Source organism: Neofelis nebulosa, chromosome 4, assembly GCF_028018385.1.
Source record: "Neofelis nebulosa isolate mNeoNeb1 chromosome 4, mNeoNeb1.pri, whole genome shotgun sequence".
Classification (NCBI taxonomy): domain Eukaryota; kingdom Metazoa; phylum Chordata; class Mammalia; order Carnivora; family Felidae; genus Neofelis; species Neofelis nebulosa.
Window position 1 is genome coordinate 3,388,519 of NC_080785.1, and position 27,233 is coordinate 3,415,751.

General features: G+C 47.8%; 1 protein-coding gene across 5 annotated transcripts in view; it reads right to left on the minus strand.

Annotated features, from left to right (window-relative positions):
- Positions 1 to 27,233, minus strand: part of DPP6 (dipeptidyl peptidase like 6) — a 953,748-nt gene that overhangs the window by 145,274 nt on the left and 781,241 nt on the right. The gene's annotated exons all lie outside the window — the stretch shown is intronic.

Genomic DNA, 27,233 nt, shown 5'->3' on the forward strand with positions numbered 1-27,233 from the left:
GACAGACAGTGTGGAGGATGCAGGGAAGGGGCAGGGAGAGCTAATGCAGGTCCTGCTGTCCACGTTAATGCCCACGTGCTTTCCTCTAAGAACAGGGAACCTGGAGGGCTCCGGTGGTCACTGTGGCTGTCGGCTGCCCTGCATTAGGGAGAAGATGGGCAACGTGCCTCCCACGACCACCCACTGCCGTGTAGGAGCAGGGGCGGCGAGTGGACAAGGGCCCCAGTGGCGTCGTCCAGCCGGGGGACAACGGCGGCTCGGGCTGGGTGTTGGCCGTGGGACCGTCGCGCTGCAGGCAAATCCCCAGGTGTGATGGTGCCTGGACACAGACGATGGGAGAGGCAGGGTGACGGACACATGTGAGTGGACGCATGGTGGCACCCACTGGGGACCCCTGCAGCAGGTCGGGTGGGAAACCACGATCCCACCTTAGATGCGGGAAATGGACAGTCCACGTGGATACGCACACTCACCAACGGTCTTCGGAGAGGCTTGTCTCAGGCTGCAGGTGATGTGAGTTGCACTTACACTTACCACGAAAACAGCTCGTCGACCCTTCCCCTTCCATCTTTCGTGGCACCACAGCCCAGGCCTTGACCCTGTGTGGTCGGCGGGAGCCCCTGGACGGGGACACGCCAGCCAGGGCATTCCCGGTCCCTGGTCCCGGTCGGGGAGGGGGTCCCTTAACACCTCGCCTCGCTGGCCAGAGGGAAATGTCAGGACGTCACCCATCAGAGGTATCAGTGCCAACTGCTCATCAAGCTGTCTTTCTTCAAAGGGTTCCGCATGGGAGGGCCACTTAAAAGCCACACAAAGGACCTCTAACAGGCTTCTAGGGCGTGTGACAAACTGCTGGAGAGAGGGCCTCTGACCCTTCTCCAAGGGAGACGGCCCCCTGTGCTCCAGATGAGAATGCTCTCAGGTGCGCTGTGATCTCTAGAATGGTTGTAGCTGCTCTGTGGCAAATGCTGATCTCTCAACAAAAGGACAACTGTATTTACTGCCTCAGCCTTAAGAGAATACTCGCTTCTGTTTTACATCTGGATGTCTTGGCTAACCACTTGGTGGCGATCTCCACTTTCCACTGGCCTAGACTGAAGCAGTTCCTCCCTGTTCCTGTGACTCTGGGGCTGTCTGTATTCCAAGGACTCTCCCCCCAGCCACAGTGATGCTCAGAGGTGGGCGCGTGTCCCACACAGTGACCAGCACTTTCCTGATGCAGTTTTGAGCCTCGTGGCTTCTTGCCTCTGGGTCCTGGTGTAGAAGGATGCAGACCTGGAAGTCCTAGGGGTTATTTGTATTCCTGACCCCGCAGAAAGTATCTATTTATGGTAGGAGACAGTGAAATAAACACCCAAAGGGAAACAGGCAGGAGGAGAGATGCAGGAGAAAAAGGGAAAGCAGGAAAGCAAGACAGGTACAGGGAGAGACAGGTGCACACCTGAGGATTTGCTCCAGCACCTGGATACAGCTATGCCTGATGCCAATCCTGCCTCTGCCTATCCTTGGCATGTAAGAGACTTTCTTCTTTGTTTGCTCCAGTTTAACTTGGAATTCTGTTCCTTATAACTGAAAAATCCTAGGAATATATACACTTCTTTTGCTACAGGTACTCTGTTGGCACGGTCTGGCTCTCTCCCTCCTCTGCTAAGCCCTTCCTGTCTAGGCACTGTGGACAATGACAGGTCTTTGTCCTCCAGGAGCTCATGTCCGGTCCAGGCACATTCTCGCCCCTGCTTAGGAAGATATATACAAAAGTACGTCAGACAACTAATGCCTCGTGTGCTGCACCAACTCTCAGCATTCTGGATTCTGGATGAGGTCTCATCCCTACAGTTTCCAAGGAATAGCTATGAGGCTTTTATTTTTTCTGGCTCACTGAAGGCGGCATCTGATGCAATGCAGACATCCATAAACCTCGGAGGCTGGCAGTCATAGAGATAAGGGTAAATCCACAGAAGGGATGCTAGCAGGGTGGACGGTCTGGTGGGTAAAGCACTGACGTGGCCGTGAAAGACCACTTTTTAAAAAAAATTTTTTTTAACATTTATTTATTTTTGAGACAGAGACAGAGCATGAATGGGGGAGGGTCAGAGAGAGAGGGAGACACAGAATCTGAAACAGGCTCCAGGCTCTGAGCTGTCAGCACAGAGCCCGACGCGGGGCTCGAACTCACGGACCGCGAGATCATGACCTGAGCCGAAGTCGGATGCTTAACCAACTGAGCCACCCAGGCGCCCCGAGACCACTTTTGAATCAACCTGCTTCAGCCCAAGCACAACCAACTCCTGGAGCATCCCTCTCTGGCTCTGTTCAGCCCCCAGAACTCTCAGCTTAGCTTGAGTCCGAATGCCCTCAAGTGTCTACTCTTCATGTATGTCTCCTCTGCCTCGCGCCCACCCCTCCCTCCCCAGGACAAAACTCTCCTTTTACGGTGACTCCCCACTAACTATAATCTCTAAGAACATGGAGACCTGATCTGTGGTTTTTTTTTTCATGCCCACATCAGAACCTTGCAGATAGTTGGTGCTAAATATTTGTTGATTAGTAGAATCATACCAATGATTCTAAAAGTAATAACTACTATTTGTCGAGGGCTCACTAGGGTGCCAAGCATTGGCAGATGCTCTGTATATATTTATTTTTATTTCATACTCATATACGATTTGTTAGTCAAACATTGTCCTAAGCACTTTCAAATATTAATTTACTAAGTCCTCTGAGACAGGCATTATTCTGGATTATTTTTTCCTTTTCAGGGATAAGGAAAGCAGGACTCAGAAAGGTCACACCTGCTCAACATGGTGCATCTTGTTGGTTGGAAAGCCAGGGCTTGGGCAACGCAACTCTCACAGCCCATGATCTATGGCCTCTCCTCGTCCAGACATGAGAGACAGAAAGAGAGCGCACGCATGGTGAGGGACAGGCAGAGAGAGAGGGAGACCCAGAATCCGAAGCAGGCTCCTGGCTCTGAGCTGTCAGCACAAAGCCCGACGTGGGGCTTGAACCCACAAACCATGAGATCATGACATGACCAAGGGCAGACGGAGCCACCCAGGTACCCCTTTCCCCTTTCTGGGTCTTTCTGTATGCAGTCCAAATACAAATGACCCCTGGAGGCCAGCAAGGAGAATCAGCTTCCAGGAAAACCTTACCCAGAGTTCTCTGGTTGGAACACCTGAGCCATACCAGGGGTGTGAACTATAGTGTGTTGGATGTGAGGGTACGTCGAAGCCACAGGCACCCTTCCTGGACATGCCAGCTCATCCCATCCAGACACATTCCCTCTGATGTTTCTGGACGACCCTGCTCGGAACTTACTCTTCTCCAAGGTGATGTGAAAAACAGCCAATCTTCTCTTCAGCATCAAGGGGCTCATTATCTAGTCTGTGGATTATTCAAGGTCTTTGAAGCTTCTATTTCCTCCTCCAGAGCTGCATACTGCTCATTAGCACCTCCCCAGAGGGCGGGCAGGGGAGTGAGAGAGAGTCTGGCTCAGCCTGGCACTTCTCACAAGACCGGGGTGGGGACAGGAGGTGGGGGGGGGGGGGAAGGACTCACGCAAACACTGTCCTGCTGCCTGCACCCTCCACCCCAGATATCTTGTCTTCTAGTATTTACACAGAAATAGGCAATGAAAGATAAATGGACCAGGACCAGGTAATTCACAAGAAAAGATAGCATGAGTATTCATTTATGGAAAACAATCCATTTACTATGAAATACATGCAAATTCAATCAACCATGGATATAATTAAATATACGCAGACTTAAATAGCTATGCGATTGGATATTAGCAAAGATTTTTTTGAAATCATAGAATCACCAATATTTTTTTTAAGTGGTAAGACCTGATGTTGCCACTGAATATACAGTAAGAAGGAGTGAGCACCACACATAAGACAATTTGTAATTCTGTGTGGAGACCCTCGGTAGAGGGTTCATATTTCCTGACTCAGTGATTCCACATCAGGAACAGTTCAGGCCCAAAGGTATTCTACGCCATCAATTCTAATACGGAATATTATAAAGACTCTAGATGCCCAACAAGAGATTGGTTACTTAAATTTCTATAAATCCATTCAATGAAATATTATATAACTATTAAAAATTATGTGTACAGGCATTTAATTGCACAAAAGGCTAATTGCATTGTAATAAGCAAAACGGGTGGGTTCTAAAGCTACTTAAAATTGTAGCTTTTTATGGCTGATGGAGCCACCCAGGCGCCTCAAATTTCCCTGTCTTATGTGTATACACACATCTGCACACAAGCCATCACATGCACGTACACATATAACTATTCCAGTGTCACCGGACAGAGTGTTTCAGGAGAGTCTCGTTTTTGCTCATAAGTCAGAACCTTCCAGGGCCTTCTAGATTCATAGGAGCCCTGTGACTGTGACAAGTGACAGGGAGCTCTATGCCTGGAGCTGGGGAGGAGGGGTGGCCAGGAGAGGCTCTCGTTATCTGATATCACACATCGGGTTCTCACACCTATGGACAGACTTCTCTTGAGGGCAGACGTGGTGGGAACCTTGCCTACTGGACCCCGGTGCTGTGCCTGGTTCAGAAGGGGCCCCCCAAGTCAGTCGCACATGTCTCCCACAGCCCGGGAGGCTGGCTCGGCTGAATGAGGACATCTTTGAGCTCAGCAGGGAGCGTGTGATGAAATATTTTAATATGCAGTCGACCTTCTGCTGTGAGCTTGGTAATTAGCACTTCTGAAAAATCAGTGCACTCCAAAATTTTAGCAAAATGAAAATGTTAATTAAGAAAGCAAAATTTCAAACTCCTTATCATATCAGGAGACATTCCAGCTGCATGATATCACTTGGTGTTCTGCAGACGGGGCTTAGGGGAGGCTTCACAGAACCACGTCAGCGGAGGTCCTCCTTCACGACATGCCAGCCCTCCCGCCACCTTCCTGAGAGCCAGCGCAGCACTTCTGGCGATGTAACGGCTTCACCACGACTCACATTAAACCTGGAGGCTAGGGCGCCTGGGTGGCTCAGTCGGTTGAGCATCCAACTTTGGCTTGGGTCATGATTTTGCGGTTTGTGGGTTTGAGACCTACATCGGGCTTTGCGCTGATAGTGTGGAAACTGCTTCAGAGTCTCTGTCTGCCCCACCCCACTTGTTCTTTCTTTCGCTCTCTCTCTCTCCCCTCAAAATAAATATGCATTAAAAAAACCCTGGAGGCTATTACCTTCTAAAACCTCCTTTGCGAGGAGCCAAGTGACCCCCCTTCAATCCTTAAAGCCCTCCTGAGGGGTAGAATGTACTTGTCAGTAGAAAAATAAAGAGTGGCTGGGGCGCCTGGGTGGTTCAGTCGGTTAAGCGTCCACCTTCAGCTCAGGTCATGATCTCATGGTTCAGGAGTTCGAGTGCTGCGTCGGGGTCTCTGTGCTGACAGCTCAGAGCCTGGAGCCTGCTTCCGATTCTGTGTCTCCCTCTCTCTCTGTCCCACCCCTGCCCGTGCTGTCTCTCTCTGTCTCTCAATAATAAATAAATGTTAAAAAAAAAAAAAGAAAAGAAAGAGTGTAAACAACAGTCCCCAAATAAAAGTATGGCGAGCAGAAAAGGACAGTGAGCACATGTGCTTCCAACACCCTGAACCTTTAATTAATGACGTGAGACTCGGCTGCTACCCCTGAAATCATAAGTGATGACAGGGAAACCCAAGTCCTCAAAGCCCCGGAGAATGACCCCTATACATCTTGGTGCCTCTTGACCCCAAAGATTTATGAGATGATTTCCTCCTAAACAGCAGGTGGAGTTTTACGCACACAAGGAGAGGACCTAAAAGGAAGGGGTGCTCACACACAACGGGGGGATGCCATGGTGACTCCCGAACATGCATGGACTCGAACACGTTTACTGAGTGCCTACTGTGTACTGAGGGGGTCACTGTGGTGTGATTTAATTACATGCATTTCCTCAGATTCTACCAATGATTATGCAAAATAGGTATCTTAATCACCCTCACCTTATGGATGAGGATATTGACTCAGAAGTTTCAAGGTCAAAAAAAGCTAATGGGGTCGTCTGGCTCCAAAGTCTATGTTTTTTTCATTTTGTAATTTTCTCACCATTTGAGCAAAACTTATTATATCCTTGGCCCAGATTCAAGATTCTATTGGATTTTTCCTTCCACATCAGTGGTCAAGGAAGGGAACAAACATTTACTACATCGACTGGGGTTGCCCATGAGTTATTTTAGTGACCTTTACAGCACTCTTTCAAGGTCTTTCTACCCTGTTTACAGATGCAGAAACCAAGGCTCAGAGAGGTCACAGACATCATTCAGCTCCGTAAGCAGCAGGGCTGGGTTTTGGTCCGGCTCAGGCTGGTGACCCTGGGTCTTTCCGCTGCAGGGATGCTTCCCAGAAGCTGGATAACCACCAAGCACCTTGATGAGTTTTTGCCATTTGGGGGTATCACTGGTTCTATAATTTATTTTTTCCAATCGATTCCCTCTTTACGTAAACAAGTTTCACTTTTTAAAAAAATGTTTATTTATTTATTTTGAGAGAGAGGTAGAGAGCAAGCGGGTGAGGGGCAGAGAGAGAGGGAGAGAGAGAATCCCAAGCACGCCCCGAGCTGTCAGCATGGAGCCCAACGCGGGGCTTGAACTCACAAACCTCGAGATCATGACCTGAGCTGAAATCAAGAGTTGGAAACTCAACTGGCTGAGCCACCCAAGCGCCCAAACAAGCTTCATTTTTAAGGGAAATTCTGTATCACTGGTTCCACGGAACGCCAATATGGTTAGTAGTGAAGATGTGATGGGCGTAAAATAAACAGCAAAAAAGCAAAAATTACTACAAGTTCTGTCCAGGATTACTTAACGTTCTGGACCTGAGGCTTGCACTCTCTTTGTTAAAAAGGGAGATTAGCAGGTACTAACTCTGTCAAAGACTGCCCCCCACCTCCCGACTGTACGGCAAAGTCTGAAGACTTATGAAAACGGACTAATTTGCTTGCTATGTACTGTCTTCCCTGACACCCTCGCGTAGCCCCCACAGTCACGTGCCAGACCATCCACTGAATGCGCCATCACATCAGGGGGCTCTGTCTGGGTAGCGCGGGCAGAAACAGTCTTAGGAAAGTGTCAGACTTGCACCAAACACTTTCAAGGTGCTTGTCACAGGGGATCCTAAGGAAGCAATCATTTCTGCCTCACAGTTTATTAGATTTTGAAACAAAGACCTGAAAAGTATTCTGGGTCTTACTGGCTTTGCCAATCTGCTTAGTGTAAACGACGCAGGGTGGGGGGGGGGGTAGAGCCCCTGGAAACGGTTGTGGCAGCAGGCAGCCCCCAGGCAGTGGCTGGCCTGGTATACAGAAGGTGCTCAATGCTGCTCAACAAATCTGGCGTATGGCCCTTACCATGAAGGAGAAGAGATCAGAGCTAGTGAAACCAGGAGTTTTCTGTCCGGGACTCCTTCCCTTTTCATGTATGAGAACACAGCCAAGATGATGTCAGCCCCTCGGGGCAATCCCCACAGGACTGTCTGTAGGGGGTGAGCAGGGCAGCCCAGGAGGAGGGTCAGGCTGTGCTCTGGTCCACCTGGGGTAGGGGAGGACCGGGCTTGGCTTGGGGTGGGGGGCACTTCCCTGCTGTCCACGGGCTGCCACAGCTCCATACAGGCACACGGAGCTCGACTGAGTTGTGAGGTCACTGTGACACCACAGACACCATTGTCCTTCTTTCCCACCATGACGAAAACAGTCACTGAAAGTCAGAGGGGGAACTGTGACGTCTACAAGCCGAGTCGTGGGTGGATTCCCCCAGGACAGGAGCAACTTTTCTAAAACATTTCTTTCAGTTCACTGTGGTTCTATTTACAGACTTAGCATCTGTGCTGTTCCTAACGGAAGGCTAATGTTCCTAATGGCACCTCAACAAATCTCACTGATGGTCCCTCCTGGGAGGAAAACTCTAGATGGATGTTTCTCAAACTGAGTGGGATGAACCGAGGAGTCAGAGGACACATGCTCTTTTCAAGAACTTTTAAGTTTCATGTGTTTGTTTTGGTGCAAATCTTAATAAAATTAATATGAAACATTCTAGATCACCTGGATGCCCATCTATGTCCTATCATTGAATTTAGTCCCTGAGTTTATGTTTATGAGAACACTGCTGCCAAGTGGAACCACTTGGCTGTTGTGGGCCAGTGAGGAAAGAATCCAAGTGAATTTGGTTATGTAAATAAATGATACATTCCCGCCAGGCAATTTGACAATAACTTCAGGCTGTGTTGTTCCAAAGACAATTTCTCAGTAGGTCAAATAAAGAAAAATCACGAGAAATTGAGTCCTCAGATGATAACACAGGCATGAGAAATAGAAGGCCTTGCCCGGGGAGAGTCAGGGCTATAGTCAGGTTCTAGTCAGCTGCCACATGGTTTCAACACCAGCCCCCAAAACCAATATTATTGCTTGTGATTGGTTGGTTGTGTGGATTTATTGGTGTCAATTAATAAATTATATTTGGCTTTTAAGTTATATAAGTTTATACCTAGTTTTGTGTGTGCCTCTATTTAACAAAGTGATTTACGTCAAATTCAATAATGTAATTTATCATATTAGGACGTCAATTGTATTGATAAATACAGATGCAAAAATTTTAAAAAACAGTAGTTTTTTATGCTTATTTATTATTGAGAGACAGAGCACACGTGGGGGAGGGGCAGAGAGAGAGGGAGACACAGAATCCGAAGGCTCTGTCTGAGCAGTCAGCACAGAGCCCGACGCGGGGCTCGAACTCACAAACTGAGAGATCATGACCTGAGCCAAAGTCGGACTCTTAACCGACTGAGCCACCCAGGTGCCCCTAAAAAATAGTAGTTTTAAAAATGCAGCAAAATATATATGTCTACGAGAAAATCCATCATCACCAATTGGGCTTATCCTAGTAACGTCAGATTGCTTTTCTACGGATCAATACAACATACCCACTGACAGATAAAGGGACAAAACCACATGATCATCTCAATATATGCAGAAAACACATAATCCATTCCAGTCAAGAAAAATAAAACACAAACCACAGTATCAAGGGCAAAAACAACAACAAAAGAACAAACAAAACTTCAGAGCAATCTAGAAATAGAAAGGACCTTCTTTAAACTGACTCAGGGCACCCACCAAGTAAGCCTGCAGCAACTTCATGAAAAACAGGGAAAACCCGAGAGCATTAGACATAAGATGCAGATTGAGTCCCCATGATTACGGTTCTACTCCACCTAGCACTGGTGTCCCAGAGAGCGCAGTACTCACGACGGGAAACAGAAGCAGAGGGCGGGTGGAACAAGTAGGGGCACCTGAGTGGTTCAGTCGGTTGAGCATCTATCTGGCTCTTGCTTTCAGCTCAGGTCACTATCTCATGGTCTGTGGTGAGATCGAGCCCCAAGTCAGGCTCTGGGCTGACCTCATGGAGCCTGCCTGGGATTTTCTCTCTCCCTCTCCCTCCCTGCCTCCCCCTGCCTCTGCTCTCTCTCTCAAAATAAATAAATGAATATTTAAAACAAACAAAAAAAAGAGGAACAAGTAAATTGGTGGTCATGTGGAGAGGATACGATTGTCCACATCCACAGTCTGAAAGCAACCATAGATAAATGATAGATAAGCCATCGATAAAGAAACCATACACACAAAATCAATGTAAGAAGTGAATTGCGATTCTATTCACCAGCAAATATAAATTAGAAAAGTTACATGTGAGGGGCGCCTGGGGGGCTCAGTCGGCTGAGCGGCTGACTTCAGCTCGGGTCATGATCTCACAGTGCGTGAGTTTCAAGCCCCACGTTGGGCTCTCTGCTGTCGGTGCAGAGCCCGCTTCACATCTTCTGTCCCCCCACTCTCTCTCTGCCCCTCGTGTGCACTCTCTCTTTCAAAAATAATATGAACATTAAAAAATAAAGAAAACTTACATTTGAAAAAATGAGACATAAGATAGTTCCAAAAAAATATCCAATACATGGGGATAAATCGAAGCCAAATGTTTAGAAGTAATTTATGGAGAAAATCTTAAAACTTTAGTGAAAGACTTTTTTTTGAAAAAGTAAAAACAGTGGCAACTATAACATGTATTGGAAAATTCAGTAGCTGGGGCTCATAAATTCCCCCTCAGCTGTCCAACTAATCTTCCAAAAGTGTTTTTGAAAGAACGGAACAAACTTATTTATTTTTATTTTTTTTAACGTTTATTTATTTTTGAGACAGAGACAGAGCATGAACGGGGGAGGGTCAGAGAGAGGGAGACACAGAATCTGAAACAGGCTCCAGGCTCTGAGCAGTCAGCACAGAGCCCGATGTGGGGCTCGAACTCACAAACCGTGAGATCATGACCTGAGCCGAAGTTGGCCGCTTAACCCACTGAGCCACCCAGGCGCCCCATGGAACAAACTTATTTTAAACTCCGTGTACAGAGACACACAAACTTGCACACAAAGTGCCAAAAATAGCCAAGACACTTCTCAAGAACGTGGTCGGGGGACTAGGTACACCAATGCCCGTCTAGTACAACTGACATACTAATAACTGTTGTACAATAGATGCATCATCATACCTATTATAAAGCTATACTGATAGAAGGCCGGATGGAACATAACAGAGGGTCTGAAACACACACACACACACACACACACACACACACACACACACACACACAGCTGATAAATGGCAGAGGCATCCCTGAAGATCAGTAAGGAAGGGAAGAGTTTTTCAGTAAACGGTTCTGGGGAAACTGGTTATTCCTATGGAAAAATGATTCACACCTACGTTTCACACACGACCCCAAAATCAACTTCAAGTGGATTAAAGGTGTAGTTGTGAAGACAAAATTACGAACGTGTCAGGAGAGAATGTAGGAGAATGTCTGCTGGTCCTCAAGGATGGGGAAGAATTTCTTTTAAAAGACATAAGAAAGGCAAGCCGTAAGTGAATAAATTTGATTTTGTTGAAATTACTATCTCTTCCTGCCAAAGAATATCAAAGCGAGGGTGAAAGACAAGCTATAAAATGAGGGAAAATACTGGCAATAATAAAATGGACACTTAGAATTCAAAATATGTGCAGGAACTGTACACGACAATAAGAAAGGGCAAAGAGCCCAAAAGAAAAACAGGGGAAAGGCGCACAGAGATGTCTCATGAAAGAGGTTAACATGAATGGTAAATGCACATAGGAGAGACATTAGCCTTGCTAGACGTCAAATATATGCAAATAGAAACCCACAGAAACTTTGACAAGTGTGTGTAACTGTACACAGCCATGCTGAAAATGAATTTAAACACTTATTAGAAATCAGCTGCCTATCCACAGACGGGAAACTGGATAAAGGCGTTGGGATATATATGTAGAATGAAAAAGACTCAGTGAGAGCCCATGTATCAATATCCACAGATAACACCAACAATATTGGGCGCAAAACTCACACAACAGGAGTATAAACAGCATATGGTAACAGTTATGTTGAGTTAAAACATAAGCAATATGCTAGAGATTCATAAATATGCAGCGAAATGTTTTTTGAAAAGCAGCAGGGCAACATAAAGAAAATTCAGTCCTGGTTCATCTGGCAGGAGTGGGGGACACCAAAGGCGGACTCAGTGTCTTGTTTCATGTTGAATGGAAGGTATGAGTGTTCACTTTACTATTCTTTGTATTTCATGTGTATTTTTTAAAAAAAATTTTAATGTTTATTTTTGAGAGAGAGAGAGACAGACAGAGACAGAGCACAAGCAGGGAAGGGGCAGAGAGAGAGGGAGACACAGAATCTGAAACAGGTTCCAGGCTCTGAGCTGTCAGCACAGAGCCCGACACAGGGCTTGAACCCATGAACTGCGGGATCATGACCTGAGCCGAAGTCAGATGCTTGACTGACTGAGCCACCCAGGCGTCCCTGTATTCTTTTTCTTTAAATGTTTATTTATTTTATTTTTGACAGAGAGAGAGAGAGAGAGAGAGAGAGAGAGAGAGAGAGAGGCGGAGAGAGGGGGAGATAGAGATTCCAAGCAGGCTCCATGCTGTCAGCACAGAGCCCAAAGTGAGGCTCAAACTCATGAACTGTGAGATCATAACCTGAGCCAAGATCGAGAGTTGTATGCTTAACTGACTGAGCCACCCAGGTGCCTCTCATGTGTATTCTTAATAAACTATTTCATGAACACATAAAAGTGCATTTAAAACAAAAAATAGTTAAATGTAGAAAACTAATAAAAAATGTTGTCACCCCCCTGGGGAAGGGGACACACACAGTTTCCTCTATGCTCTTCTAAAAGAGCTGTGTGCACCACTCAAATGTGAGTTATGTCATGTTGGACTGAGGATCTGGTCTCTCTTGGGAGGAATGTTTTCTTCTAATTGGGGTTTAGCGTCTGCTCTGGGGTTCTGAAGGCTCATTTATGGAACCTGCAGAGATTTTGGATGGAAATATAACAGTTGAGCCGATGTTTTGTTTCCTTTTAGGATGGCAGTAGGGGGAAAAAATAAGGGCGTTGGATTCATTACAGGAGAGGCTGTGTCAGGAGACGGTCGGCTTCTAGATGTTGCAAGGAAGGTTCTTATGGGTGTCCTGAATACAAATGTCCTCATTCACGGTAATAATAATACTGTGTATCTGCAGGGCATTTAAAGGATTTTTCAAAGACTTTTCACAGACATGAACTCATTTGCTCTTGACCTAAGTCATCTTGGCTTTTCAACTGAGGACACTGAGCCCGGACGTAGAGTTTGGCGCAAAAAAGGAGCAGGGGCTACAGAACTCGGGGGTCAGTTCTGACACCATCACTCACACGTGACCTTGGGCAAATGATGCACATTATCTGAACTTCTGTTTTCTCACTGCTGAATGGAGACAGGCTGGACAAAAGAGACCATAGGTACAAAATGCCTGGCCTGGTGACTTGTGTGCATTGGAAGCCCTGAAGAAACGGTGGCTTTATTCTTAGTTCCTATGTCCCAATGGACACAGCCACAGGGTGACAACCTTCCATTTAAAACCCAGCGCTTCTGTTACTTCAGGTTGTCATTTCAGTATACTTCAGTGCTTATAGGTCTGATTAGACAAGATCAGACAAAAATGATTAATATTGTGTAAAACATCTGTCCACGTGGGCAATGACTCCTCACCCAGAGTTAGAAGGAAAAGAAAACAGAACAGGTCGGAGACGTCTGGATCTTAACTTTGCACTGACTCGAGTGGCCAGGACCACAGCGAATGGCCAAGCGGTTAGTAACCCCCTGTAAGTGCTGTCGACCCAACGGGGTCCAGCTGCCTCGTGGAAGGGACAGTTTCACTGGAAATTGTTGGCAACGTTAATGTGACACACGCCTTTGTTACAGGCGTGGTGGTTAAAAACAGACTCTCACAGATGCTCTGTTTTGCCACAAAGTTGCAATGTGACCATGAGGTCTCAAAGTTTATGGAAGAGGCCATCTGGTGTCCTCCTGAGTGCCAGCATCTGAACCCATGAGGTTCACGTCTGGCTGCACATGAGAAGCACCTGGAGCTTTTGTGGATCCCAGTGCCCGAGTCCCAACCCGGCGTAAACGTACCAGCACCTGTGGGCACGGGGCCAAGTCTTATAAAGTCACTGCAGCAGGGCTGAGAACTGTTAGTGTCAACAATCATCTGTACTATAACCCTTTCGCTTCCCTAAACGTCTACCAGGCTGTGAACCCTTGGCCAATAAAGTTTCAGGGTTATCGGAAGAAAGGAGTTACAGACTGCCATGTCATTGGGAAATTACAAATAGGCTGGCACATGGCTTTATGACACAGCTGCGTGACAGGCTGGCTCTGTCCTGTCACTGATGTCCAGCCCAGATATGATTCAGTGGGGATTCGGGGACATGGCCGACACTGCGTGTGTGAACTAACGAGATATGCCGTGGAGAGGCCCTGTGGTGCTTTGTCAGTCTAGAACAGATAGTGTAAATTTCCGTGACTCACTAATTTGTTTTTTTGGTATTCTGTACTTTCTTGGAGGGATATTTTTGGAGTCAGCCAACCTTATAAAGCAAAACACAGGAAATTGGAAAGACAGAATTCACTAAACGACCATGACCCTTGTCCTGGGGTGATCAGATTTACAGGAAATAGCAAGTAGTGACTTCAGGGGCCAGTTCAATCATTCAAGTTCCATTAAAGAATCACATTTTAAAATAAAAAATTTTAATTAAAATTTTTCAAAAAATATAGGAGCTTGTATAGGCTATGGAGAAAATAAGTTTAACTGCATAAATACATGTATATGCAATTGTAAGTTCTTTGAAAATCTGGAAGTTTACCAGGATTTGGCAGAGTCTGAGCTCGAACGTGACGTCATGAGTAACATGGGAGGTCGAAAAGGTTCAGAGTTAAGGGAGGCGTGCCACAAGCTGGCAGGCCCAGCTAACTTCTACAACAGGGTGAAAACACAGACAGAAACGTGACCAATGGGCCTGGGGAGGATGCTTGTGCTGGGAAAGCTAAGTGATTTGCACCTTGGTAAATAACATGTGTGAACTGATGAGTCCCTCATCCAGCCTCTGAATGGTTACGCAATGCTCACTCATGGTCAAGTCTACTCCACAGGGCTGAGGACACACCAGCGACAGGGAGGAGGTTCGAAGGAGCTTATGGTCTGCTGGGGAAGAAATAAGTGACCAGGACCTAACTGCGCGGGGTGAGACTTGATGACAGTGAAGACGGCACAGGCAGGACATAAGCAGAGGGTCTCTAGCACGGGCTTGGCTGCAGGGTGAGGGTTTGGGAAAACACAGGTGTGAGCTGGGATCTGAAAGGCAATGTGGCTTTAACCAGGCAAAGGAGGTTGGCCAAGAGGCCTATGAAGAGCGTGTTCCCAGGAAAGCAGTCAAATTACAGGAAACTGGAGTTCACGGTGGCTGTGTTCAGCTGGCGGCATGGAGGCTGATGGGGGAGACGGCAGAGAACGCACCCAGGAAGGGCCAAGGGGTTTGGGCTTTCTCCCTAAAGGCAGCACACCAGTGGAAGGGAAACATGGTCACTCAGCTGCAGAAATGGAGAACATTCTGGAGCAGGGGTAGATTTGGAGGGAGACAGCGTTGTAGAATCCAGGGGTGAGGTGATGGCAGGGATGGAGAAGCTATCACGACAGCTGTCAAAAAAGCAGGACAGCAGAACTCACAGGACTGTGGATGGGTCAAGACAGGGCAGAGGAAGGAGGGGGGTCACAGGACTGTGGATGGGTCAAGACAGGGCAGAGGGAGGAGGGGGGGGTCACAGGACTGAGGATGGGTCAAGACAGGGCAGAGGAAGGAGGGGGGGGTCACAGGACTGTGGAATGGTCAAGACAGGGCAGAGGAAGGCGGGGGGGTGTCAGAGGACCGTGGATGGGTCAAGACAGGGCAAAGGAAAGAGGGGGGGTCACGGGACTGTGGATGGGTCAAGACAGGGCAAAGGAAGGAGGGGGGGGTCACAGGACTGTGGATGGGTCAAGACAGGGCAAAGGAAAGGGGGGGTCACGGGACTGTGGATGGGTCAAGACAGGGCAACGGAAGGAGGGGGGGCCACAGGACTGTGGATGGGTCAAGACAGGGCAGAGGAAGGTGGAGGGGGGGTCACAGGACTGTGGAATGGTCAAGACAGGGCAAAGGAAGGGGGGGTCACAGGACTGTGGATGGGTCAAGACAGGGCAAAGTAAGGGGGGCGGTCACAGGACTGTGGATGGCTCAAGACAGGGCAGAGGAAGGAGGGGGGAGTCACAGGACTGTGGATGGGTCAAGACAGGGCAGAGGAAGGCGGGGGGGGTGACAGGACTGTGGATGGGTCAAGACAGGGCAGAGGAAGGCGGGGGGGGGGGGTCAAGAGCGCAGGGTTCTGATTTGGGCAACAGAAGGGACGGGGGTGCCACCTGCTGAGTAACATGTATCACCACATGACACAGAGGTTTGGCAGAAACCCAGGTGAAGCCAGGTGACAAAGGAGCAGAGCCCAGGGGCAGCCGTGGAGTGTGGAGTTAACTGTAGGTGTGGTGCCTTCGGGAACAGACCCAGTGCAGACCTGTGCTCCAGGCACAAAGCCTAGGTGGCAACATCCTATCGAAGTTCTGGGCTGGTCCCGGCTCATCCCCATGTGTAATTTACACTCATAATATCAGGCCCAACCAAGGAAATGAAAATGTAGTTCCAGCTGTTAATAGCCATCGAAGCCATTACAGTAAAAACCAAAAGCATTCAGATAAATGAGTAGGTTTCCAACTTGAACAACAGATAGAAAAACCAATTCGCTAATTTGCTATGTGCTCTTTATAAGCGTAAGTAGTTGAGCTACGGTTAAGCCATGCTACACATAAAAATAAACACATCCAAAATAAATACATCGGGATCTGTTTTTTTTTTTTAACTGACTCATTGCTTATCTATGCTCACTTGTAGCATTGTTCTTTTTAGAATGTGATTTAAGTTTACACTGAAATCACTGTTTTTTGTTTTGTAAGGCAAATTTAAAGGTGAACTATCATGAGTAGACCCAGGATCCCCAGGAGTTAGACAAGTAACATAAATGCCTTGTGGACTGAACACAACCAGCTCAAAGAATGGAAAGACACTGGTGTCAGGAAAGGTTTCTTAAAGAAGCGAGGTACTGTGACTTTCCAGTGTTTGTAATTGATTTGTAATAATCCATGAAGTCTAACAAAATGTCATCAAGGAGGAGTCCCGTGAAGTCTGTTTTGAAGAAAGGGCAGAAGGAGTTATTTGCAAATAACTGACCTAGATGTTGCTAAGATGTCTCCAAAGTTCTCGGAAGCAAGAACTAAGTGAGCTAAGTCTTACCTGTGCTGGTCCCTAAGTATCTCCGCGTCATTCACCAATCCAGATACGACTGGCGGAGAAGTGAGGAACAAGTCTGATGGTTTGCTCTGATATTAAAGAGAACGAAATCACTTTTGGTGCCTTGGTGGGGTAAGCACAGAGAGTATTTAATCCTCTGAAATTCCCGAGGAAAGCCAGCGGGTTCCACCCCTTTGGTCAGAAAGTTCAGCTCAGCCTGTTCTTGACACATTTTAATAGTGAGAACCCACATCTCAGTTTGGAGATGATTCATAGCATAACAAACAGAGGGGAAAAAAAAGTCTGACTCTAAAATCTAGAATTCTTGCCATGGTATTGCTTATCATCTGAACTGCTGAGCTGATTAAGCATCAGACAAGTTGTTACATCTTAAAATGTTGAGGTTATGACACCAGGTTTTTCCAATTTCATGAATTTGGGATCCATGCCCATAAATCTGACATTTAATTTTACTTTCCCTTCTGGATATCGTCCATTTAACGAGTATTTGTTGAAAACCTGTATTCTGCTAGCTAGGGAGCTATGGGCTATGCAAGAGTGAAATGCAATGAAAAACATTCTTTGTCCTTGATCAGCTTACATTTGATCTGGGAGATAAAGTTATTCAAAATCAAAATGACTGGATAATAAAACAAAGTCAAAATGACTGGATAATAAAACAAAGTGGCCCGTGAGGAACTGTTATTATCTGTGGCACTGACGATGTTACAGCCTTTTAGAAGAAGGAGAAGTCGTGGTTATTCTCAACGGCCAAAGACATGGGGCCATTCCTTTGATATTTTCCAATTGCAAAGTATTTTAGGAATCATGAGAAAGAGGTGTTCCTTCCACTCACATGGGAGAAGTCCACGAGAGGGTCTAAAAAAGCCCATTACGGACACTAAGGAGAAGTTTCAGCAGCACAAATGGTACAGATCACCTCTTAAGCTACTGGAATTATCTCCAAACGGCCAGAGCCTGCTCTCTCCACCCAATGGGGGATGTCTGCCTGGGGCTGCAAATGTGAACCCGGCTGCCACCCTGGCACCCCCATCGAAGGTCAAAAAAGGTTATTTTAATTTATAACTGCCTTGTTAGATTATCTAAGGAACCAATCATTAAAGGCACTCTTTCTTAATGCAGTGTCCTAGTCCTGCTTTTAAACCCTATTTGATAGATTACCCTGAAATTCTCTAACCTAATATTCCCAAAGTTGATGTGGGCACCCTTTTAAATTAGATTTTTTTGTAAGAACAACACACTGTTTCCAGCACAACTGCATTGGGGAAGCTCTGATCAGGAAGAAAACACAGTTTATGCTCACAGACCATCATGTACAACGAGGTCAGGTCTGGCTTTCAACCCAAAATCCGCCTTTTTCTTAATTGCTTGGGCTGACACGTGGGATCTGGAAAATAACCTCTCAAGGGTTTGCAGCGGAGCCAGGAGAAAGGACACATTTGCATAGCACTTTGAAACTAACACAGTTAAAGGCACTGCCCCCCGACCCAGGACTGACTTCCTCACGTCCGTCCCAGCAGAGAGCGCTGTGCTCTACCCCGTGGGATTGTCGGAGCACATGTCTACTGAGCGGAATTCGTGAACCTCAGATTTGACGATGGGCTTTCTTTTTTCCCCCATTTCTAGTGCATATATAATGTTGTGTCCGGGAAACCTTTAGAAGTGGGTGAAATGTGCATAGTTCGGCCAGACCAAAATAAGCATCTTTCCTCATATGCAAAACATATACCAAATATCTTATGTTTAGTCCTAATGCTAATTAGTAGATGATACAGTTCCCATGTTCATATGCGGCCCACCTGCCACTTTTTAACGCTTGTGGTTGCAGACGAGTTCATCCCGCCAATGTGCCATGCTTTAGCAGATCACTCTCCTATGAACACTTAGGATATTTATAGCCTTTAACAATTATTATTACAGGGGTGCATGGCTGCCTCAGTTAAGCATCTGACTTTTGATTTCGGCTCAGGTCATGATTGCACCGTTTGTGGTTCAAGCCCTGAGTCAGGTTCTGTGTTGACAGTGTGGAGCCTGCTTGGGATCCTCTCTCTCCCTCTCCCCCGCTTGCTGTCTCTGTGTCTCTCTCAAAATAAATAAACTTAAAAAACATTATAGATAACAGTGTTTTGAATGCATTTGTGACCATTGCTTCTGGCTTCTCTTTAGTAGGGACTTCTTCGCTAACGTGGGGACGTGTTTTGTGACTCTTACTACATATTTTTATATTGTGTCAAGAATGAATTTACTCTTAAGCCCCTACCCTGTGTTCATACAGCAGGACAAAAAATTTAAAAACTCCACAGTTTACTATTTACATTGTTGCCCTCACTTCCTTTAAAAGCCCACAGTTATAGGGGCGCCTGGGTGGCTCAGTCGGTTAAACGTCCGACTTCAGCTCAGGTCATGATCTTGCGGTCCGTGAGTTCGAGCCCCGCATCGGGCTCTAGGCTGATGGCTCAGAGCCTGGTGCCTGCTTCCGATTCTGTGTCTCCCTCTCTCTCTGCCCCTCCCCCGTTCATGTTCTGTCTCTCTCTGTCTCAAAAATAAATAAAACGTTAAAAAAAAAAAAAACACCCACAGTTATAAGCTGCTTTTGTGTTTGGAAATCCCCGTGTTTTCAGAGAGCCTGTTGGTGGAAGTAAAAAGCACCAACCACCACCTCCTAATTCCCCTCATTCCTTAAATTAAAAAAAAAAAATTGTGTTTATTTATTTATTTTGAGAGGGAGAGACAGAGAGAGCTAGCAGGGGAGGGGCAGAGAGACAGGGAGAGAGAATCCCAAGCAGGCTCCCACACTGTCAGCACAGAGCCCGATGTGGGGCTTGAACTCACAAACCGTGACATCATGACCTGAGCCAAAGATGGACGCTTAACAGATTGAGCCAGTCAGGTGCCCCCTTCTTAAAAAAATGTTTTTTAAGAAATCCGCCTCATTCTTTACCTATGACTGTCAGGTAGTTCCGCCATGTTGCCCCACCCACTCGGGTTAAGTGACAAGAACGTGGCTTGTTTACGTGAGTGCGAATTAAGTGAGGGAGTCCCACAGGGCCACCAAGTGAGAGTGCATTGCGTTAAACTTGAAGGGTACCCTTGGCGAGCTAGTAAATCACTCACTGAACTGGCTCCATCCATTACTTGAGGATACATAAGGCAATTTCCATCCCGGTGATATTAATTTCTTGGCTACTGTCATGGGCTTCAGTGCCCATGATGAATGTTTTTACAATGAATACCAAATTAACCCAAACTGATTAGAGGCTTTTATAAGTTATTAATGGGATGTCACTTCAGTCTGGTCCTCTCCATGTCTACGACATTTCATTAAATAATTTCCTCTTGCTGGAAAGATCCATCTTTCTCCCCTCATTGGACTTGTCAACGTTGATAAAACTCTGCTTTGCCCCCTTAGTGACTCAGAAGCGGGTAAGCAACATGCCCTTGGGCAGACAGCTCACCCGTTTCTGCTCAGGTGGCTGCCTGATCAGGGTCAGGAGAGAGAGTCACCATCCAGCTTGAGGTCCTGGGGTCACGACAGGGTACCCGGGACAGGGAAACAGGAGGTCCTCAGGCCTTCCCCCACCATTACTGAGTTATAACGGACACGTCACATTGTGTTAAGTTTAAGGTGATGTCACGTACTTCTCTATTGGAAGATTACTGCCTCCCTCCTGTCACATAATTACCTGACATAAGTCAGGCAGAGAAAGACAAATACTGTATGATCTCACTTACTTACTGTGGAATCTACAAAGTCTGAACTCACAGAAACCAGGAATAGAACGGTGGTCACCAGGCACTGGGGGGCAGGGGGAGGGGAGACGACAGATGCTGGTCTCAGGGTACACATTTCCCGTTACAAGATGACTAAGTTCTGGGGATCCAACATCCAGGTTTCTTATAGGAACATATTCCCTCCGTTTGAGGGATCATTTCTGGGGTGACATCGGAGCAGGGGAATTGCCGTCACCTTTAATGGCCTTTTCTAAGGAGACGGACAGTTGCCAACCTGCCAGGAGCTACAGGCTTAGAGGGACAGGGACTGATGGGAAGCTTTCTGAGCAGCATCCTTCACCACCTGCAAGCTGGAGAAGAGCCAAAGAAGAGACTGAGCCCTCTGGGCGCCCACCCACACACCCGTGTTATCTCCCTGCGTTACCTGTAGCCTCGCTCACCTTTGGACACATACCAAACACTCATTTGATGACATTCCTGTTTTTTTCCTATTCTCTACCTTTTGGTTAAGCCAAGCAATAATCCTAATAGCAGCAGCACAACAATCCATCATTTACTGAGTATTTTCATTATATGAGGTTCTACACCATGTACTTCTAATAAATTAACCGAATCCGTACAGTGACCTCTACGAGATACACATTATTATCTCCAGTTTACAGATGAGGAAACTGAGGCTTGGAGAGATTAAGTGCCTTAAGATCACACCTTTGGCAAGTGCCAGAACCCAGATCTGAAAGTGGCCTCCTGACTCTACAGGTTTTGTTTTTAACAGCCTTAAAAAATAGGAGGGCCTGGGTGACTCAGTCGGTTGAACATCTGACTTCAGCTCAGGTCACGGTCTCACGGTCCGTGGGTTCGAGCCCCGCATGGGGCTCTGTGCTGATGGCTTGGAGCCTGGCGCCTGCTTCGGATTCTGTGTCTCCCCTTCTACCTTTCCCCTGCTTGTTCTCTCTCTCTCTCAAAAATAAATAAACTTTAAAAAATAGAACAAACTGGGTGGCTCCGTTGGTGGAGGGTCCCACTTGTGATTTTGGCTCAGGTCACGATCTCACAGTTTGTGGGTTCGAGCCCTGCGTCAGGCTCTTTGCTGACAGCTCAGCCTGGAACCTGCTTCAGATTTTGTGTCTCCCTCTCTCTCCATACCTCCCCCACTTGTGCTCACTTGTTCTCTCTCTCTCAAAATAAATAAATACATATTAAAAAAAGAGAACAAACTAAAGGTTCTTTTCCTTCTAAGGCTCTAAATGAAGACCTTTAGATTCTGAGACGGAACAGGCAGTTGTGATGTTACAACGAGGTTTTCAGATGAGGGCTTGTCGTTCAGGGTTGGGTTGTCCCTGGGTTCCTGCCGTCTTGCTCCCGGCATGGTAGCAGGTGTCCTGGCTGCACCTGCCCATCCCTGGGTGAGGTCGGGGCCTTGCGGTGACTGCCACCCACTCGTCCTTCCGTCTGCACTTGGCTGCCACACGGAGAGCAGGGTCCCCGCGTGGATGCCAGTGTGTCTGCAGATGCCCACACCTGCACGGAGTGAATCCAAAGGTCTATTACCTGTCTGCTCTTTATTCCCTTTAACAGAGCATTTGGGTGTTTCAAGAACAATCTCTCCATCTGGTATCTCGTGTTGAACTACTGACATTTTGGTGGCGTGAATTTTTACAACGCTAATCACTATTTTTAAAAAAAATTTTTAAACATTTATTTATTATTGAGAGACAGAGACAGACAGAGAATGAGCATGGGAAGGGCAGAGAGACAGGGAGACACAGAATCCAAAGCAGGCTCCAGGCTCCGAGCTGTCGGCACAGAGCCCGACGCGGGGCTTGAACTCACAGACCGCGAGATCATGACCTGAGCGGAAGTCGGACGTTTTACTGACTGAGCCACCCAGGTGCCCCATCTAATGGGCTATTTTTAAAGGTTCTTTTCCTTTACAGGAGAAACCTGAGTGCTCTGCAGTGGCCGAGGGTGAGCACAAAAACCCTTCGGGAATTTAGTAAACGGGAATTTACTAAACCGTGAACAAATGCGTGAGCGAATGATGGTCAAAACTGTGTGTACACAAAGGACCTTCAGCTCTAATTCTTCCGGATCGTCCACTGACTCCCAGAGGCATGGCTTGTTTGCTATGAGTCCACAGGGAGCACGAGGCGATGCTAGTGACCCCGGGAAGTGAGACCCTCGCTCTCTTTTGCTGTTGACATGTTAGAAAGAACCCTCGGTAAAATGGTGCACTAAAAAAAAACAGTGGTCCCAGAGGACTCAGAAGAAGCTGATTTGTAGAGCTTGGCTTCTTTAGAACAGACTCAGTCATTTGACTGTGGCAGTTGTTACGTCACAGACCTAAGGACGCGTGCCTCTAACCACTAAGGGGGAGGATGGTCCAGGGCTCCTGCAAAGGTGCTCACAGCAGGCAGCTCAGAGGACGCGGGTGGAAAAGGTTGCACGGGGGAGGGCTGCTGGGACCCTGGAAGGAAAGTCTGATGGAAGGTGGGGCTTGAGAATCCACAATGAAAACGGGGGCCTGGTTGGTCCCCTCAAGGAGGCCCAGGCTTCAGTCTTGGCTGAGACTGTGGCCAGGAGCAGAACTGCTCTGCAGGAAGAACATCAAGCGGCCAGGGAATGACAGCATGTCCTCACCGTCAGGAGGGCTTTGTTGCAGCCGGCACCACTGCACCAAGACTGGGGGCCCAAGAGTCCTGGCTGGAAACTCGGCCAGCACCCACGCAGGGATGCGGGGCAGTCACGCGTCCTGCCATGGACAGGACACTGAGCTTGTGCCGAGGGGACGGAGATGCAGCGGGGCGGGCAGGGCAGCACGGAACAGGTGCAGGTGCCGACGGCTAGTAACCGCGGTGACGGGTGCCTTGTCCACGAGGTGGAGACAGCTGTGCCTCGCTTGTGCATCTCCAGCATTTAGTGAAACTCCAGCGTCTAGCGCACAGGAAGTGTTCAGTGGGAATTTACTAAACCGTGAACAAATGCGTGAGCGAATGATGGTCAAAACTGTGTGTACACAAAGGACTGGCCTTCAGGTCCCTCACCGGTCGCTGGCTGACCGACCACAGCAACTGCCGGTCATCCCCGTCAACCCGAGAGCTCTCGGGGCCGGGAGAATGTTCCAGAGTCCAGTCTGCCCTGCGACCTCGTCAGGAGAGCTGCTATCTGAGCCATTTACAAAGAAGCCACTGAAGCAGATTCCTCGACTCTCCTTGGGAAGTCATTCTGTCCATGACTTTCCCCGGAGAAGTACCCTAGGGTCTATCAAGCCATGTAATCAAGGCAATTTTTCACACAGTGTAGCTGAAGTCCCCCCATCTGGGTAAACATAGTTAATTTTATTCCCTCATTTCCAGGAAGACACAGAGCAGTCTCTCACTGTCATCCACACCACAGCCTTGTGTGCCTCGGGAGACTATGACGGAGTCGGCTTCCTGTTCGACGCGGGAGAGTGGAGCCTGTGAGCATCCCTCCGTTTTCTTCTGCTGGACTGTCACCTGCATGCCGGGACCACTTGTCAGGTGCCGAAGCCACCTTGGTGTTAAAGAACTCCCAAGAGGCTTATTAGACTTCCCTTTCAAAGCTGTCCATTTGTCACCATCGTGGTAGCAGGCCAACCGAACAGGAGCCCATTTTCTGTCTCTGATCATCCGAGTAGGCCAGCTAAGATGCCAGCCTCCAATCCGTACTGTCGTCTAATGCTGTGCAATCACATTTGTAGAACTTTCCACGGCACTTGGCTCCAAAGGGAAACATGCAACAATTCTCCAAAGTACCCTACGTGTGCGCGCTAACCCGCTAAGACAGGCCGAGGGGGCCTGAGCTCCAGGAGCGTGCCAGAGACGCACAGGAGGCCCCCGCTTCTGGCTCTTGATTTCAACTCAGGTCGTGATCTCACGGCTTGTGAGTTTGAACCCTACGTCAGGCCCTGCGCTGACAGTGCAGAGCCTGCTTGGAATTCTCTCTCCTTCTCTCTTTGGCCCTACCCTGCTTGTGTGCTCTCTTTCTCTCTCTCAAGATAAATAAATAAATAAACAAACATTAAAACGATGTCCTTGCAGAGATTATGTATTAGAAGATGCAAGGCTACGTTCAGACGGACAAACAGTCATATTGAAGGTTAGCAGAGACAGGACTTCACATGAACAGACACACACGTAAGGGGGAGGGCTTCACCAAAGATCAAAGAAGAGAAACTCAGAGAAGCACTCCATGTAGGCCAAAGTTTATCTGCAGGGGATAAAGTACGGGGAAAACTTTAGAAATCACGTGTTTTCAATGTGAACGGCTATGTCCACTGACCACATAAAGATGGAGGGGAAGACACTTCCTCAACCCTTTACATATATTTTCTCCCTTAATCTCATTTAATCTAGCCAAATCCATTTTCCTATTTTCAGGCTCAGCAGGCTCCTCTAACAATGGGCCCATCAGGCAGTATTTATTACCTAAGATGTGAGCGGAAGGTCCGACAAAAGTTACCCTAGGAGGCAAGAGTCAGTAACTGGAGGCCATGTGGAGACATGAGAGAACGCCGTTAGCCTGCTCCCAGGGTGGGGTGCCGTCTCCTTGGGACTTACGGGGTCCCCGAGCCAAAGGGGCTGCTGAAATCACTCCTCACCAGGAGGTGAGGATGCTCAGAAAGGCCTCAGGTGAACTTGAACTCCAGCTGTGTTCTCTGTTCCTGAAGGAGAATCACTCATTTTAGACTCTTTATAATTAGAGTAGATTTCCTTCAGGGAGTAATATTTGCTTTTTCAAGTAAAATGGCAATGAGGGGTTTGTTAGTGTCTTTGCAAAGCCTGCTCACGGGTTGCAGACTTTCTTTGCCGAGAAAGCGAGCCCCGGGAGTACCTGTCACCAGGGTGCTGGTCCCCGGGCCAGGCTTTCCTCATTTGAGGACAGCCGAGAGAGCGTACGATCCCCCCCGAAACACGGGTCAGCAACCACAGCCTTCGGGCCAGGATATCTGTGTGTGTAAATAAAGTTTTAGCAGAACAAAATACTGTCCATCTCTTTCTGTGTTGCCTATAACCGCTTTCTCTCTACAACAGCACAGTGGAGAGTTGAGACCCAGACGTTCCTGTGTGGGCTTGCAAAGCCTAAAACACCTGCTAACCGGCCCCTTAAGAGGAACAGCGTGCTGACTCCTGCATCCTGTACAGGACGCTCTCCGGGGTGAGTTACATTGCCTACCAACCACACTCGGTACAAGAACTGTATAATAAAAACCAGAAGTTCAAAAATGTTAATAACTCAAAAATTCCCTGAGCACATTAGTACTTTTGGTACTAAGCCCAAATACTAGCAATTATTACTTACCTGAACATTCATTTCCTTGGAGCAGAAAGGAAGTTGAACTTCCCTACTGTTAAGTAATGTCCTGAACATCCACACAGATCGTGGCTGCTTGTCTGCACCCAATCACTTTGTGTTTAAGCAACTGAGGGTCACAAGAATATATTATGTAATAAATCCATTCATGTATCCATTTAAAAACATTTTTTTAATGTTTATTTATTTTTGAGAGAGAGACAGAGCACGAGCAGGGGAGGGGCAGAGAGAGAGGGAGACACGGAATCCGAAGCAGGCTCCAGGCTCCGAGCCGTCAGCACAGAGCCCGACGCGGGGCTCAAACTCACCGACTGTGAGATCATGACCTGAGCCAAAGTCGGACGCTTAACCGACCGAGCCACCCGGGCGCCTCCATGCATCCATTTTTGACCTCAACAAAATATCCTGAACACTAGGCGCTGGGCTAGGCACTCAGAATACAAGGTGATGGAGCTGGATGCCCAGATGAAGCTGGAGGAAGAGGAGAGACCCTAAGTTCACACCAAGAAATGCAAGTGGTGGGAGTTTGCACGGAGACACGGGAGTCCAGAGACGGAACCAGCAGCGGGGAGTGGAGTCAGGGACGCTTTCTCAGAGAACCTGGTGCCTACTTAGCTTTGCTGCCAGTTCTTTAAGAGGTTGAGCAGGATGACTGTGACCCTTCAGCCCACCCCCAACCCCTAGAAAGCAGGACACAAGCAGCTTCAGATACGGCAGGGGCTGGCCTAGTACGTAAGCGGCCTAGCGAGGGAACATTCTGCAGCTCCGTCTGCCTGCAAATTCTAGACAGGATTCTAAAGTGTGTGTGTTTGCTTGCACACACGTGCTCACACCCGTCCTTCTTTAGGAACTGTGGGTTAAATTTACCAGAAACCAAAAGCCCTTTCCAGAAGGCAGGACCAGGTTGTGCGACCTTGGTTCCAGGGTCTGGCCTCTCCTGGGTGCTGATGGGGAAGCATGAGTCCCTAAGCTTAGTGATAATCACCGGGACACAAGGGAAGAGGCCGCGGGCCTGCCGGGAAGAGACGCTGACCAGTGTGTGAGTCACAGTGTCCTTACCCTGACACCTGTACGGAGGCTGGGCAGTGGCCCCTCAGGAAGGCTGCCCGCCCGTGAGCTCTTCCCCACGTGGGGGAATGAGGCCGGCATGCAAGACTGTGGGCAGCGGGCTGCCCGAGGACCGTGGAGACTTGGGAGAGCCTCTGTGGAGGCAACATGTCACTTGTACGGAGTGATTTGATGGATATGGGTGCACTTTGCTCCCAGACACACCTTCCATCATGACATCAGAGGGACTTAAAGTCAGCTGTTGGAGACTCAGTCACGCGAGTCTCAGGCTTT